The following is a 16,808-nucleotide window of genomic DNA, read 5'->3' as shown; positions in this document are numbered from 1 at the left end:
AAGAACCTTAGGTGCAGAAGAATTCGGATGTCCCGGAGGAGTAGCACAAACAGGATGAGGAGAAGAGGAAGATGAGGGAGAGGAGGAAGAAGAGGAGGAAGAGGATACGGCCCTCGCGAGAGAAAGGGGAGAGGTGAGAGAGAGATTCTGGAAGCTGCGAGAACTGGAATGAGATGATTCCCTGGAACAAAGAACACACGGAACATAACAGGATCAACCCAGGACACCTTGCAGTAATGGATTTATATTGGACAAACTTAGGTTTAAGAAGGAAATATGGAGGAACTGAATAGAATCACCAGTGACGGTGATGTCGATCAAATAATTCCGACTGTCGTCCCCGGATTCGAACCTGGGCTCGTGAATTCTCACTGCCGTCACCTTACCGACTGAGCTACTGACCCTTATAGGGTCAGTAGCTCAGTCGGTAAGGTGACGGCAGTGAGAATTCACGAGCCCAGGTTCGAATCCGGGGACGACAGTCGGAATTATTTGATGGAGGAACTGGTTTACCAAGAGAGTGGTTAACGAATGGAATAGACTTTATAGATAGGGATGATAGGTGGTAGGGGACATGGAACTGCCTAGAGGAAGCCTTATGGTCTCTTGTCGCCTCCATTCTTTTGTTCTTAGAATTAGCCCTGACACCTTGCCTCTCATTATCCGGGTCACAAGATCCCGGTATGGATGATCCAGAACTTTTTTTGTAAATCCTTGGTTCTGGAATAGGCAAGAAAAAAACAGATCACTTCCAGGATTTTGGTCTTCCAGGTTCTGGAATTAAGAAAACGATGTTTCGGGTTTACATCTTCAGTGGCTCCGGATCTGGGTTTCCGGAGCTCTGAGGTGTCCTTAAAATAGTCCGGGAAGGTTTTTAGACTAAAAGAAAGTAGCAGTGGCTAAATGACGGACGATTTTATTCAGCGTTGAAATGATACCCACGTGGTTAAGAAAAGGTATTATACAAAGTATAAGATCTATTGGCAATGACCTTGAGAATCACAGAGTAAGGAAGCCTAACCAACCTTAATTTAACATAATCTAATTTAACCAAACATTACACAACGTAGTCCGGTATTGTGTATAACTAAGTAAATACATTTTTCTATGTGGTTTCCTTCGGTGCATTTTGCCTACACGCCACTTGGGAAAGGGTAAACACAAAACGTTGAAATCTACGGATGTGTGACATCTTACTTCATTATCCTTCCCAATCCTCCTCCTTCTTCACCTCCCCGCTTATCTCGAGATATTTCGAAGACGAACGTGTACTCGATAACTCAAGGACGAGAGAGACCACCTATATATATTTCTATATTTCACAAAATACATTTACCCTCTATACTCCAAACTATTTGCCTATGTATAGATGCATAAAGTTATAAGTGACTTGCATGTGTTAGAGTTGGGGCAAAACTATCCGCATATCCTAACCTAACCAAACTTGACCTAACTTAACCAAACCTAAACCAAATTGCATGCGGTTGACTTGGGACAGTCTACAGACCTCCCAACCCTGATCTATATCTGAATGTACAGCCCTGAGCAGCTTTCTGGATTAGGCCCAAGATATCTTCCTATTAATCTCAACTATTCCCTCCCCTTCCACTTTGTCACCTAAAGAGAATTGACAACTGGTAACTACTTCCCATCCTTCTCCTCTTTCTCCTATTAGCTGGTGACGTACAAACAGACCACATTTATACAACAGAATTCAACTTTTCTTCCCAGAGACCTCCATGGGAGGGCAAATGATGAGAACTATGAGTCTGTGAAATTCGAGGAAACAATTATCGTCCAGATATGATGGACTGTTTCACCATAAAGTATTAATTGTTCAAGCATTACCATCTCCTCTCGTACCTGGTGGTACTTTCACTTTTATTTCTATTGCCGCCAGGATATTCTATTTGCATCCATGACACGCCCTTCGTTAGTGAGTGTATTGCTAAGTTGGGGCCGGTACTCCTCAGGAAGTGACTACGTGAGCGTTTAGTTGCTGCACACTGGGAGATAAAATTCGGGCTCCTAGCCGTAAAACATGTTACATACTGCACAAGTTAAATGACTACCAAACCCCCGGAAGCTTTACTCGAAAAGATGGGGACGTGAATGAAGAAAAGTGAATCACTATCAAAGGGGCACTGGTGAAGGGGTTCGAGGAGGTGGAGTTGACGTGCATGACGGGGCACTTGTAAACGTGAGGGGAGACTTCCACTCACAGGTTATGTATTGGGTTCTTTCTTAGGGTGATAAAATAGTTTGATGGTGGATGAAGATAAAGGGGAAAAGTCTCCAAGACGGGTTGAGTGGTCAGTAATCCATTCATCAACAGAAAGAAAATGCTACAAGAACGCATAGCCGTTCTTATCCTTCTTCTTTAGGACTAGATGAGATGTGGCAGAAGAACTGTTGAGACTGTAGTTGCGCCATTGGGTTCAAAAGTCGTGATAACACAACTAGGTGGTAAGATGAAAGACTGAAAAAGGGCACAGAAAAAGGAAGGATGGGAAGAATAGGAAGAAAAATAGAAGAGAGAAAAGGAAGAAGAGGAGGAGAATGAACAAAAGGATTAGGAAAAAAAGGAAAAAGGAATGTGGAAAAAAGTAAAGAGGAGGAAGAGCAGATACAAATATATATATAAAAAAAAGGAGAGGAAAAGGAGGATGAAGAGGAGAGTAGAAATATCAAGAGGTCAGGGGGGAAGAGACAAAGGCAAGTTAACCCCTTTTTTTATCCTTTCTCCTTACCTCCACTAGATCGGATTTAACGATCTTGTTAGGCGACGAGGTAATTGACGGCTGCGGCGGCGTTGAGGACAAGAACGGGCAAGGAACTCTTGAGCTACATAAGCCAGTAAGGGTCTCAGGTCACCGTGGAGCTATCGGTGAAGTGCAACGTGGATGCTGAAGCCACGGAAGTGACGTCACAGAAAGTCTGACACCAGAAGAGCAAAGAAGAGGGAGAAAAAGCGCGGTGAATTAGCTGATTGATGCAAATACCAACCTGCCTAGTCACGGGATGGGTATTTTGTAAACAGTGAGGGGAGAGATCAAGGAGGAGTTGACTCTGTCGCCAAAGCCGGACCTGGCACCGATGCCAGACGGCTGTGGGATCAGTCACGGTCATGGTCCTTCAGGGAGACCCTCCCCTCCCCCCTTTTTCCGCAGTCATGACGACCTTTACAAACTTTATCCTGGCTAACTTCTACTGATTTAATAAATTCTAATGAAAGACGTTCTACTGTACTGCTGGAGGGTGTGCCCATCTCAGTTAACATCGCAAGACGATTTCATTCAGTTGGGAGAACCACACAGTAGCTAAGTGGTCAAACATTTATCACACAAAAGGACTGCTTTCTCTCCTGGCTCTCGCCAAACGATTTTATTCAGCTCTGAATGCAGCGAGCGCCCTGTGCTCCTTTGGGAGTTGTTGTAGCAGGTGGCAGAGACCACCGCTCAGAAAGAAACCTGTATATGATGGTCTTCCTGAATGGACATCGGAGGGCTTCGGCTCCGCGCCACTCGTTATCAAATTCTAACAACGCCTTTACCTCTATTAGGAGGTGAGTCCCCCGAAGGGCTGGCTTTCGGTCAATGAATAGGGTGTTAGCATCTAGACCTCCTAGAAGACGTAATCTACCACCAAAATCTCCTAGACATTCATCTACCACCTCTGCTTATACTATCAGCACTGCACATATGCTTTCGGTGCATACATCAGTAGCCTGGTAGTCGACCTGACGTCTTCACGCACCTGGTCACTCCGGGTCAGGTCGCTATTGTCCAGGAGGACACCTCACCCGCAGCTGGTGGCCAAATATCAACGCCTCACCAACCCAAAGGATTGCCACCAAGCCAAGCAATTACCATTTGATACAAATTGTTTTTTCCTACGAGATATGTCTATCCTGTCCAGCCTCGGACAACTGTATGTCATTGTATATATGTATATGCAAAGTATAAGGTAGTTAAAACCTATCCTGATCTCTAATATTTGCTAAAACTGCATCTTGTAAATAAATATTATCTCGTCGGCAACCTAGCCACGAGCCATGTATATAAACACCTCCTGTCACCAAATAAACAGCGAAAGACCACAGAGAGACAGAGCTACACGGCTCCGCTGCATTTTATTCAAAAGCCTCCGAACACCGCTCAACTACGACCACGTACTACCACACTCATATGTTGAGATACCATCCAACAAGGGGTTAAACTCGACTTTGAGTTTTCCCTATACGTAAGGCTGACAACTGGTGATAGATCCCTTTATCCTCATATCATGAGAGAGAGAGAGAGAGAGAGAGAGAGAGAGAGAGAGAGAGAGAGAGAGAGAGAGAGAGAGAGAGAGAGGAGAGAAGAGAGAGAGAGAGAGAGAGGAGAGAAGAGAGTGAGAGGGATAGAGAGATAGATAGAGGGAGAAAGGTGGAAAGAGAGAGATAGACAGATGGAGAGAGAAAGGTGGAGAGAGAGAAAGAGAGAGATGGAGAGGGAGACAGACAGAGAGAGAGAGAGAGAGAGAGAGAGAGAGAGAGAGAGAGAGAGAGAGAGAGAGAGAGAGAGAGAGAGAGAGAGAGAGAGAGAGAGAGAGAGAGAGAGGAAAGGGAGAGAGAAAAAGAGGAGGGTAAAAAGTGAGAGGAGTGATAAAGAAAATGTCTAATATCTATTCAACAATGACCAACGTTTCTATCCTTGGGGATAACAACACACCGAAGAGGTCGAGACACAGAAGTGATAAGTTAAGGGAGAGGTTGCAGTAGATGTTAGAAGTAACCAGCATAAGTGTTCTGAGTAGAGTTACAGATCATAAAAAGAATGCTGCGTGACGCTGGTTCTTAGGGGTGCATATAGAGTCCCTGTAGCTGATTAGGCAGAGAGACTGAAGCCGTTGGTAAGAGATTGGAAGGGTGTGTAAGAGAAGAAAGCTGAGAGTAAATGCATGAAAGGTGAGAGGCTGAAGGAAGTTGAGAGCTTTAAGTATTTGGGGTCATATGTGGCAGTGAATGGAGGTATGAAAGCGAACGTGAACTACAGGGTAAAAGAAACAAGTAAAGAAAGAAGTAAGAGAAGAAAGCTGAGAGTAAATGCGGGAAAAAGTAGGTTGAATGTTAGCGTGGAAGGTGAGAGGGTGAAGGAAGTTGAGAGCTTTAAGTATTTGGGATCACATGTGGCAGTGAATGGAGGTATAAAAGCGAACGTGAGCTACAGGGTAAAACAAACAAGTAAATATATGTATATGGTAATTGGTGACAAGTGAGAACGGAATATTTATTATTACAGCGTTTTGCTTCTTCTAACTTTATCAAGTACACGATAAAACTGTAACACGCAAAGAATCGTACTGATGAAGTCTTCATTCTCCCATGGAGTTTCTTAAGCAAGTTAATGTCAGTGCGGAGGAGAAAAAAATTAAGAGAAACATGCATTTGGGTTTGAACACAAAGTGAAAGTTTTATGAAAGAGTAATTGCGGCCACGAAGGAGAGGACTGGAATATAAGAGATACAGAGGAAGTGTCTGAATGTTTTTTGAGCTGCTGTGTTTGAGAAATACGATAGCGTTCCAAGGATAGATAAAATGAGAAATGTTGAAGTGAAATAAGGATCGTGTTGTGTAATGAGATCTGCCGGATAGGGCAGATCAAAGAGTGGTGAGGTTGTCTGTATATAGAAAGAATGAATGAAGAAAGACACACATAAAAAATGTGGAACGACGAAGCTCATGGAGGCAATTTGAGAGGAAGACCATGAATGAGATGGATGGATGATGTGAAGAGGGTCTTGGATTCATAAGCAATGTCTGTCGAGCATGGAAGAGAGAGTGCAAAGGATATGAGTAAATAGAGATTGTGATTGGATGAAAGGATGAAGGGTCCCGAAGGGATGTTGGCCTCATCATTTCCGTAAAGTGGATGAGTGGATGAGGAGACTAATGAGGGGTTGAAAACCAACTCTGGTTGATAGACCATACTGTGGGAAATCTATATCTTGCTGCTTTGCTTTTGTCCTATATAGTGTGTTTAGGGACGGAGATAACTCTTCATCAACAAGGTGCTCAGATAGGAAAGCGTGAAATGAATTTTCGTGTGTACGGAGTACTCGTAGCTGTGTGGTTTGATTTTGCCACCTCTTATAAAAGGAAAAAGGCCTTTGGTGTATGCATATATATATATATATATATATATATATATATATATATATATATATATATATATATATATATGTGTGTGTGTGTGTGTGTGTGTGTGTGTGTGTGTGTGTGTGTGTGTGTGTGTGTGTGTGTGTGTGTGTGTGTGTGTGTGTGTGTGTGTGTGTGTGCTTGTGTGTGTGAGTGTATGAAATAAAGGGACAGGAAGAATGCAGACGAAGAGTTAGAAACAGAAAGGGAGAGCAAGAGGAGAGAGGAGTGGGAAAGAAGAGAACGAGAAAGGAATGAAAGTAAAAGTAAAAGAGATTGATAAAACACAATAAAGATGCAGAAAGAGAGAAAGAGAAAAAAGCTTCCGAATCCGTGCGGTTGTTCATTTACATTTTCATTTAATATATACGAGCCACCGGCTGCGCCAGTCCCTGTTTTGCAGGGTGTTCGTCCCTCGGCCCTTATTCACTATCAACAAATTAGGAACAAATAAAAAAAATTCTCTCCTTTTTTCATCTTTTCATCTTTAGAAAGACTAAAAATAACCAGTGATCGGGTGAAATAACTTTTATTGCTCTATTGACGAAATGTCACAATTTGCTTATCTCAGAAAATTATATATTTTTGAAATGTTGTTTTCTCATATGTATATTGATATTTTCAGTCGGCAGGTGGCACTAGACACTTTTCTCTGTGTCTCCTCATTCCAGCTTGGCCTTTTGTGCTCGCCTTCTCGTCTCCTCCTCTTGTTCTTATCCAAAAGATCTCCTATACTATTTAGTCTCATCTCCTCATTGGAGACCTCTCTCTCTCTCTCTCTCTCTCTCTCTCTCTCTCTCTCTCTCTCTCTCTCTCTCTCTCTCTCTCTCTCTCACTCGTTCTCTCTCTCTCTGTCTCTTTCTCTCTCTCTTCCTCTCCTTCTCTCACTCTCTCTATATCTTTTCCTCTCCTCTCACTCTCTCTGTCTTTCTCTTTGTTTCCCTCTCGCTTTCTCTCTCTCTCTCTCTTTCTCTGGTTCTCGCTCTCGCTTTTTCTCTCTCGGAAAAGAGGGGTGGGGGAGGAGGCTTCATGGTATTCCCTCATTTCATCCCGTCAACAGTAATCTAGGGCATCTTTCCAATTTTCCGCTTCTGCTGAGTTCTACGACTTCATCAGAGTTTGTGCTTGTCAATCATAACTGAAGGGAAGATGTACAGCTTGCGTAAAAAGAAAAACACGATTCAAAGCGCTTGTATTTGCTCGTGCGTACACGCATGTGTACGTAGGAATTTGCATGTTTGCCTGTGTATACATGCATGCATACGAGTACATATGTACGTACACACGCACACACATGTACACATAGACATGCACACACCAACACACACGCACAAATGCACACACACGCATACACACACAAACACACACACACGCATACACACATTAAATAATGAATTTTTTAAAGAAGAACGAATGTACATATAATGATATAAAGATAAATAGATTGATAAATAAATAAAATGAATAAATAAAACAAATAAAGAAATAATTGAGTTGGTATCTTACGTCCTCGTGTGACTAATAGACTTTCAATGCTCTTTCTCGATGACGATTTGAACACGATACTGACAATGATATTGTCAATGGCAATTACCATCATTGATAAAGCAGGGCCAACAACAATAATGTGATAAAACAAGGATAAAAGATATAACAATTCGAATAACGAAAATACTGATGATAGGGATTATAACAGTAGTAAAAATAACAAACAACCCGGGTATACAGATTATAGACGTATCAATGACAATAACGTTGATGATAGCCTCAGAAATAAGAACAATTAGGAATAATATAATTTGAGATATTTTTGTCTAGGTATGAAAGACTGTCTCAATGAATGTACAAACCAAAGAAATGTTTATTTGCAGTATTCATAGATAAATAATTCTATCAAAGAAACGCTATGTGAGGACGACACTTTTATGAATACGACATTTTACTTGTTACAACTATATCAAGTACCAACAAAGCCTCCGTCTTTATATGGTATTTCTCTTGATAGACTTGTCATACAAATAGATAATTTATCGTGAAGAGGAGAAGTTTGCTTTTGATATCATGCAATCTGCTGGATATTGTGACAACTTCGTCATCAATCGAAAGTCCCAACAGCCACCAGACTTTACTGGTGTAACCGAAGGCTCTTGATGATAATCTTTATCAGACTTCATTGCCTTGGAGTTACTAAGGCTGCTTCCGCAATGAGGTTGTCATTATGTTTCTTGAACGTCGAAAAAAGGCCTTAGTTATGTGGGAGTATATTCTTCATTCGAAATACATATATGTCTATGATAACGATCTCATCATCGTCTGCCAATGGGGAGAAAATGAAATTTGGACTTCTGGAATCAAGGTTCTTCTTCTTGAAGAAAAATCGGCGGCTCCAGTTCGGGAAAAAAAAAAGTCTTTCACGTCACACGAACTGATGAACTTAGTTCGAGTTGGGATGAGACATCACCAACTTCGGAGTCTCTCCTCATGATGACTTCTTGTCATTATATATTTTTCCCTCCAACAACTTCGTTTCGATGTCCTGATAAAACGGAAAGTCTATTCCGGAGCCAGGAGATTCCTGTGCTGATTTCGTTTAATCGAACTCGGGTATTTCTTCGAACTTCGGACACTTCGACTTAGAGGGGGAATTTAGACGGTCTAACGGTTCGTCGAACGCGGTTCGACAGACATGTGTTTAAAGTGATGTGTGAACGTGTGAACGGGGTATTTGGTTGTCGAACACGTTGGTTAAAGTCCATATATATATATATATTTTTAACTTTTCATAGTTCAACGTGGAACAGAAGTTTCCAGTACTCTTCAGTTGGACCAATATCTGCAGATTTCGAGATGTCTTACCTCTTCTTCAGCTGGGGTGGAATACTTAAGTCGTTAATGATCGTGGTTTATATGATAAGAAGTGTAGATAACCTGTCCCAGAGACTCGACTTCGGTACCTTGAGCATATGAGCCCAGTCTGTTACCATTTTACCAACAAAGGGTACAAAACAGTGGTTCTGAACGTGTGGTCCATAGACTCTTTATGGACCAAAGAGTCTCCCAAATGGGGCCACTAATCGAAATCTAGTGGGAGTTACTAGATGTAAAGCGATACAGTTTTGAAGAAAGTGGTCTTCTCCTCGAGGCTGAGCAACAGTAATCCATAAATATGGAACGCGTGAGAAATAGGTTAAGAATCTCTGGCTTAAAAGGATTGGAACTTGTTACCAACTTTATACGAGGATGGGTTTGATTATTTAAAAGACATCATTGTAACTAATGACTTATTCCATAATATAGATATATGTAGATAAGTATAGACGGGTTTCGGAACTATAGATATAGACTACCACTGCGGGGAATACTCTCTTTTGTCATAGGGATAACACAAGACACTTTTTACGAGGCAGATTGATAAACAACAGAAAAACGATGATCCAAATAAGAGGTAAATGAGGAAACCGATAGATAGAGAGAGAGAGAGAGAGAGAAAAGAGAGAGAGACAGGGAGAGACAGGGGAGGAGAGAGGCAAGCTAAATGACCTTAAAAAAAAGGGGGGGGGATGGAAGCAGGACATGAAGGAAGACTTTGATGGGTTCTTTGACGGCAGAACCCTGTAAAAACTGACACAATTTTTTTTTGTTTTCTTCGAGAGTCAAAAAAACCAGAGCAAGAAGTCTCTTCTTGCTTCGTCGTCCGATACATGGTCTGATCCTCCGTGCCATCTGGCACGGTGACGGACACCATATATTTTTTTCTGGTCAAAGCCACGAGACGACACAACACGATTCCATCCAGCTAAGAGGGTTGGACATGGTGAATAACATACGCCAGGAGGCGCTGAATAGCTGCGGCCGTCGTCGTCACTTTTGCCCAACGCAACTGGGGTATTGAGGAAGGTAATAATTACTGCTGGGAATCGTTGAGAAACGCGGGAGTCGAAACCGTGATTCAAAAGATGTGAGACCAGTACGTTTCCGATTGCGCTACAAAAATAATATATATATATATATATATATATATATATATATATATATATATATATAATATATATATATATATATACACATATATGTACAATACTGAATGGGTCCCAGTGAACAGTTTTACATTTATCAACCACAATCACTTGTCATGTGCTAGAGCAGGTTCGAGTCCTTGGTTGTACTACGTTTCAATTTCTGCATGTAAGCCTCCTCGAATGTATCGATGTTGATGACTTAGAATTAAAATGAATTGTGGTTGATAATGGATATATATTATATATATATATATATATATATATATATATATATATATATATATATATATATATATATGTACAACACTGAGTGGGTCCCAGTGAACAGATTTATATTTAGCAACCACAATTTCTTGATGGCGCAATCGGTTAAGTCACTATCACTTGTCACGTGCTAGCGCAGGTTCAAGTCCTTGGCTGCAATTCGTTTCAATTTCTGCATGTGGGTGATAAATGTAAATATATATATATATATATATATATATATATATGTATGTATATATATATATATATATATATATATATATATATATATATATATATATATATATATATATATATTGATTGAACGTAGCTCACTTTCCTCCAAGTCATATTCTCAACTGAAGAAAATCTAGTCGTATTGATCATAACAAAAGTTCCAAAATGTGTTCTTGGTGACAATATGACCCTGAAAAGGTTGATTTGGAAGTGATATACCAGAGTTTTACAAAAAATAGAATAGAATGAAAAATAAAATAGAATGAAAAATAAAGTAAAGGTGATTAGCTTTCCTCTTCAACCAAGATTAAGTTCATGGTTTATTAATAACATCACGGCTAACGTCTGTCGATTTAATTCAGCTTTGTGAAGACTTTTCGAAGACTTCTATTCTATTTTATTTTGTTCTATATATATATCTATTTTTGACACATATCCAAATATTTTGTTCCATATTTGTTTTATTTTATTCTATTTTATTTCTATTTTTTTGAGAGACCTCCAAAGATATTGTCACACAATTAAGATGTGGACAGAACTGTGTCTCGGTTCTCTTGTGTCCAAATCATGCTAAAGTCCTCAGATATTAAACAAAACCTCTCCGTTATTTATCACAACGCGATCTATACAATGCGCCACGTTCTAGACTACAGGCGAGAGATTAATCATTTAACTTCAATTATCAAACGATTCGAGAGGCGAAGTACATATCTGGCTTGATAAGGATATGAAGCGTTTACTGATTACGTAGGGCAATATTAACCAGAGCTGAAGCCACATCGCGACTAATTAATTAATCAAGAAGGACGAGGAAATGTAACAACTGTGGACTTTGCGGTCATAGAGAACGGAGAGTGGACGTGGGAAGGCGTGTGAATGGACCTGATTCGGGTTTGTAGTGTACAGCTGCACAGAAAACTATCGTTAGTAAATCACGCTAATCATTTTGACACAAAACAACGAAACTATTTGAGACAAGTTGAAGTCTCCATCGGAAATAAGATTATCATGTCATAGTGAATCCATATGAACTCCGGAACTATTATTCGATTCATATTCATTCAGAAGGAATTCGAACAATTCGAACCCCAGAAATACCAACCCTTCGGTATCATAAGGTTATGTTCATTAGTGAATGTTTCGACACCCCCTACTAACGATAGTTTTCTGTGTGGCTGTACGTATAGCCGTTGGCGTCTATGCATGGAAACCGAATTTGTCAAACAAGCGTCTTCTGTTGTTACATATGATAGGACAATGTTCCGATGATCCTTTGTAAGTGGTTGGTGGTCATCTCAAAGCCCTCAAACATATTCCTCAAGAAACCAGTTTCCTAACCTGTGAATTGTGCGTTACGAGTTCCTTCAATGGTAGTTAGCTGTTGGTCATAACTGGTTTTTTATCTATTTAGAATTTCGGACCTTCGAAAGTGACCTGATGTCGATAAATGAGAAGGAATAAAGGTACCAAAATTTTCAGCTTTCTTTTTCAGCCTCGGCTATCACAGGTATATCGTCAGGAACTCCCTCTTATTTGCTTGTTTAAGTATTTGCTTAAGGTGACGGAAAACTAGGCTAACATGCTACTTGCTTTTGTTATTTTGAGTAGAAACGACTTAAGTAACAATGTTCTAGACTTTAGTAAGAACATCTCAACGTGTCTAACATTCGTATTCTGGATTTAACTTAGTTTTTCATCCAGTAGCAACATCCGAAGAGGACTTCACAAAGAACAACGAAAACTTCAGAAAGAAGTGAACGATAACCTAAGACGACCCGTTCACGTGTAACCATCCAAGCGGGCATGTCAGGCCTTTTCATCCTGTTTCATATTCTTGAACACGTGTTTTTTTTTCTTTTCTTTTTTTTCTTTTTTTTTTTCTGAGTCTGACGTTGGATCAAGCTCTGGGAATTGACCGCCTTCTTCGGTAGTCCAGTTGACCCTCATAAGAAAGGTTTCCGGTTCGGAATTGTTCAATTCTTCCAGAGGAGAAGGAAAAATATGTTACTTCACTTACTCATCCTGCCTTAGTGGCGTAACTAGAAGCGTGCTGGTTTCGCATTCTCTTAGTTAAGGGTTCGAATCCCGCACTCCTCTTTGATACCCAGCGGTGACTGTTCCCTGCTCCAAAAGAACAATCCAAGTGTATAAGGCAAAGGTGACGGCCTCGGCCGATGCTACTCAGCGCCTCCTGGCGTAGGATTCTCACCTTCACCCATCCCCAATCCTCTTCCATCCCAAGGCTGCCAAAGACTGAAGGGGCGTAAGTTATTCCTTATAAGGATAAACATTTACCTCTCTCCTGATCTCAACCTTCCTTTACTACATCCCAGTTAGGTCAGCGAAGGAAGGAAGGAAGGACAGGGAGGTAAGGACTTGGAAGGAAGGAAGGAAAGAAGGGAGGAAGAAAAGAAGGAAGGAAGGAAGGAAGGGAGGAATAACAAGAGGTCAGGAAGGAAGGGAGGAAGGAAGGACAGGGAAGGAGGTCCGGAAAGTAAGGACTGGGAAGGAGGTCAGGAAGGGAGGAAGAAAAGAAGGAAGGAAGGAAGGAAGGAAGGAAGGAAGGAGGTCAGGAAGGAAGGGAGGAAGGACAAGAGGTCAGGAAGGAAGGGAGAAAGTAAAGACAGGAAGGAAAGGAAGGAAGAATGAGCACTCATTCGTCCTCTTCCCCATCAGCAGTTCCTACTCCGTCTACTTTCATCTTCATTTGTCTTCAACAACACCCTAACCGCCCCCCCCCCTGGCCCATTTCCCTTCCCCTTCCCTCCTCCCCTTCCTCCTTCAATCCTCCTGATAAGCTTGACCGTTCTTTTATTTTTTTCTTAGTGCTTAAGAGCTTCTGGAAAGAGTCTGTGTAATAAAAAGTCGAGTTCTGTAAGACTCTAGGGAGCCTGAAGACTAACGATCTCATCAAAGAGGGGAAAAGTCTTGCAGTAAGGGTGGTTATGTGGTAATATTCGATTATAGCCAGATAAAGGTTATCTTCCTTATCACCTTTGAAAAGCCTTCTTGAGAACCTCCCAAGTCACTGGATTCAAAATTTCTGTTTTTTCTTTTTTGTAAGGTGTTGTTTTAGATTGTTGCTCCAGCAGTCAACTCAAAATTTGACCTCTTCAGAATCTCTGCCAACTAGAAACAGACTACAGTGATGACGACGTGTACATATATGGGGTAAAATAATACACACTTTATGTTGATACTGGGTTATGGCAGTGATTATGTTAAGAATAATCCTGACGTGACGAGGAGCCCAAATGGTCATCAGGTTCCTCAACTTCGGAGTCTCAATGGCCATCAAGCTCTTCGGCCGAGGGCACTTCGGCCGAAGAACAAACTTCCCGTATTCTGAGTAGTAAGAGGAATCATACTTTTTTCTTTATTTTTTTTTTCTTTCTCTACAGATAATGACTATGCTACTGAAGTTAAGTATAGTGTTTATATATCTTTCCTGATATATTTAGAGGTATCAAAGCATTAAATCATTTCTTGCTCATTAAGCCTTCTTTTCATCCCGAGTTTGTCTCTTCAAGTATCTCGCATTATGGGTTAGGTCCTCTATGACCCCACCGCTTTGGTGCCGGATAGAAGCGCTGGTAAAATATAATGCATAACACCACCACCACCACCACCACCACCAACAACAACAACAACAACAACAACAACCTCTCTGCGTGATTGAAATGCTGGTTAGTGGTGAAGAAACGCAAAAGATAAATAAACAAATTAATCAAATGAATAGATAAAATAAATAAAGCAAACAAACAGATATAATAAGATAAAAATAAATAAATAAATAAAGAGCAAAAATTCTTCCAACAATTCTTTGAATGATACGATCTGACATCGGTGGATTTGCCAACAATACAGTGTTGCCATAACCCACTTTCATTTCTCTCCCGATAGCCAATTTTACTTTTACATATATGAACACAACAAACATATCACAATATTTTTCATGTCTTCTGAGCATTCTATTCACGAAAGGAGTATTGATGGAAGATAGAGATGTGAGGCTATAATAGTCCTCAATGTTAATAATCAGTGATTTTGAAGAAGAAACTAGACCAGTATTTTTCTATCTTTTTCAACTTTTCAAAATGTCCCAATAATCAATGATATCATAAGGCTCACATATGGGAAGATTATACTTTATGAAGAGTACTTGTCCACTTGTATGTGTGTGCAATTGTTTTATATGACAATGTATGCTGAATCAAATGTGTTTATGTATATATACATATAAAAGTGCTTTTACATTGTTAAGTGTGTGTGTATGTATGTGTGTGTGTGTGTATGTATGTGTGTATGTGTTTCCGTGTATGTGTACGTATGTGTATGTGTATAGTTGTATATGGCAGTGTAGGCTCAATCACGTGTGTTTATATACAGTTTATACATATATATGTGTGTATACATCCTTAAGTGTGTGTGTGTGTGTGTGTGTGTGTGTGTGTGTGTGTGTGTGTGTGTGTGTGTGTGTGCGTGTGTGTGTATAATTGTATAAGACAGTGTATGATGAATTACGTGTGTATATACATATATATATATATGTGTGTGTGTGTGTGTGTGTATATATATGTATATGTGTGTGTGTGTGTGTGCGTGTGTGTGTGTGTGTGTGTATGCGTGTGTGACAGAGAAAAAAAACATTCTACATTACCTGCTGTGACGTACAGTCCTTGCAGTGATCTGATATTCGTGTCGATCACACAATATCCTTCAGCCTGGAAATGAGAAAGAAAAAGAAATAAACTTAGGTCGCACAGCCACATCATTTGAGAAAGACAATATTGGGCAACCTGATCAACACATACAAACACACGCACAAGCACATACACACACACACACACATATATCTATATATATATGATCAGATAAACACCTAAGCAAGATGCTGTAATGATTATCATATATTTCATATTATTTGTTTTTGTTCGGTTATCATTTGTCTGTTTGATTCTCATTTATTATTAGTTATATGTCAATTTATGATTATTTACTATTTACCTGTTTGTTTATTATCTAACTATACCTATACCTTTATCTATGTATTTTATTGGTTATTTATATTATTATAGTTTTCAAATATTCATTTATTCAAAAGGTCTCCTATCGGCATGCTCCGCCTTTGTAATATGTATATGTGTATATATATATATATATATATATATATATATATATATTTATATATATATATATATATATATATATATATATATATATATACAGGGATGTGAACATAAACGTATAAAACAACATTTCTAAAAAACTTCCTTTGTTCTTCAGGATGGAAATGTATTCTGAAAGCCTATATTATTTAAACACCTGTGAGGTAACTTTAAGTTGTGCAAAGTTGTTTCAAACTGAAGAAGACGAAGAAGAAGAAAAAATAATAATAGTAATAAGAAGAGGAGGAAGATGATCATGAAGAAAAAAAAGAAAACGAAGAAAAAAGAAGAAGAAGAAGAAGAAGAAGAAGAAGAAGAAGAAGAAGAAGAGGAAGAAGATGATGATGAAGAAAAAGAAGAAAACGAAGAGGAAAAGAAGAAGAAAAAAAAGAAGAAGAAGAAGAAGGAAATAAAGAAGGGAAAGGAGAAGAAAGAAATAACAAAGAAGAAAACGAAGTAAAGGTAAACAAAGAAGAGGTAGATGAAGAAAGAAACGGAGAAAAAAAAAGAGGAAGAAAACGAAGGATATAAAGAAGAAGTAAAAGAAAAGTACACTAAATTCAGATCATGAATATAAAAAAGAAACTGTCACCAATGATTGGAGTAGCGATCTATCACGAGACCACGACTCCGAAGTGGAAAAGAATTTTTTTTTTTTTTTTTTTTGGCGGGAAACTCGCTTTCGGAACATCCTCAGCGGCCCAGGATAGGAAACGTCACCAATTATTCACAACAATCACAAAGATACACACAGATGAGGAGCAAAGTTGACCAAGTCATTTTTTGGCAAAGACTATACGTGACGGTAGCAGGAGCGGACGCAAATCAATTCCAAATTTGGTCATTTAGTTTGCTCAGGATGAGTGCAAATAGTAAGTTGTGTTTGACATCATCAAAGATTGCAGCCGGTTTCAATTAGTCCATGAAAGTCAAACCACAAGTTTTTATTAAAAAAAAAAAAAA

General features: G+C 39.6%; 1 protein-coding gene across 1 annotated transcript in view; it reads right to left on the bottom strand.

The window, feature by feature from the left end:
• Positions 1-16,808, bottom strand: part of LOC143041022 (octopamine receptor beta-2R-like) — a 277,536-nt gene that overhangs the window by 191,540 nt on the left and 69,188 nt on the right. The window contains exon 2 of the mRNA XM_076212599.1: positions 15,338-15,401. The gene's annotated coding sequence lies outside the window, so the exon portion shown is untranslated. The remainder of the gene's footprint in view (positions 1-15,337; positions 15,402-16,808) is intronic.

Source organism: Oratosquilla oratoria, chromosome 30, assembly GCF_046742065.1.
Source record: "Oratosquilla oratoria isolate Oo_2021 chromosome 30, ASM4674206v1, whole genome shotgun sequence".
Taxonomy (NCBI): domain Eukaryota; kingdom Metazoa; phylum Arthropoda; class Malacostraca; order Stomatopoda; family Squillidae; genus Oratosquilla; species Oratosquilla oratoria.
Note: the sequence above shows the minus strand (reverse complement) of the source record. Positions and strands in the feature narration are given on the sequence as shown.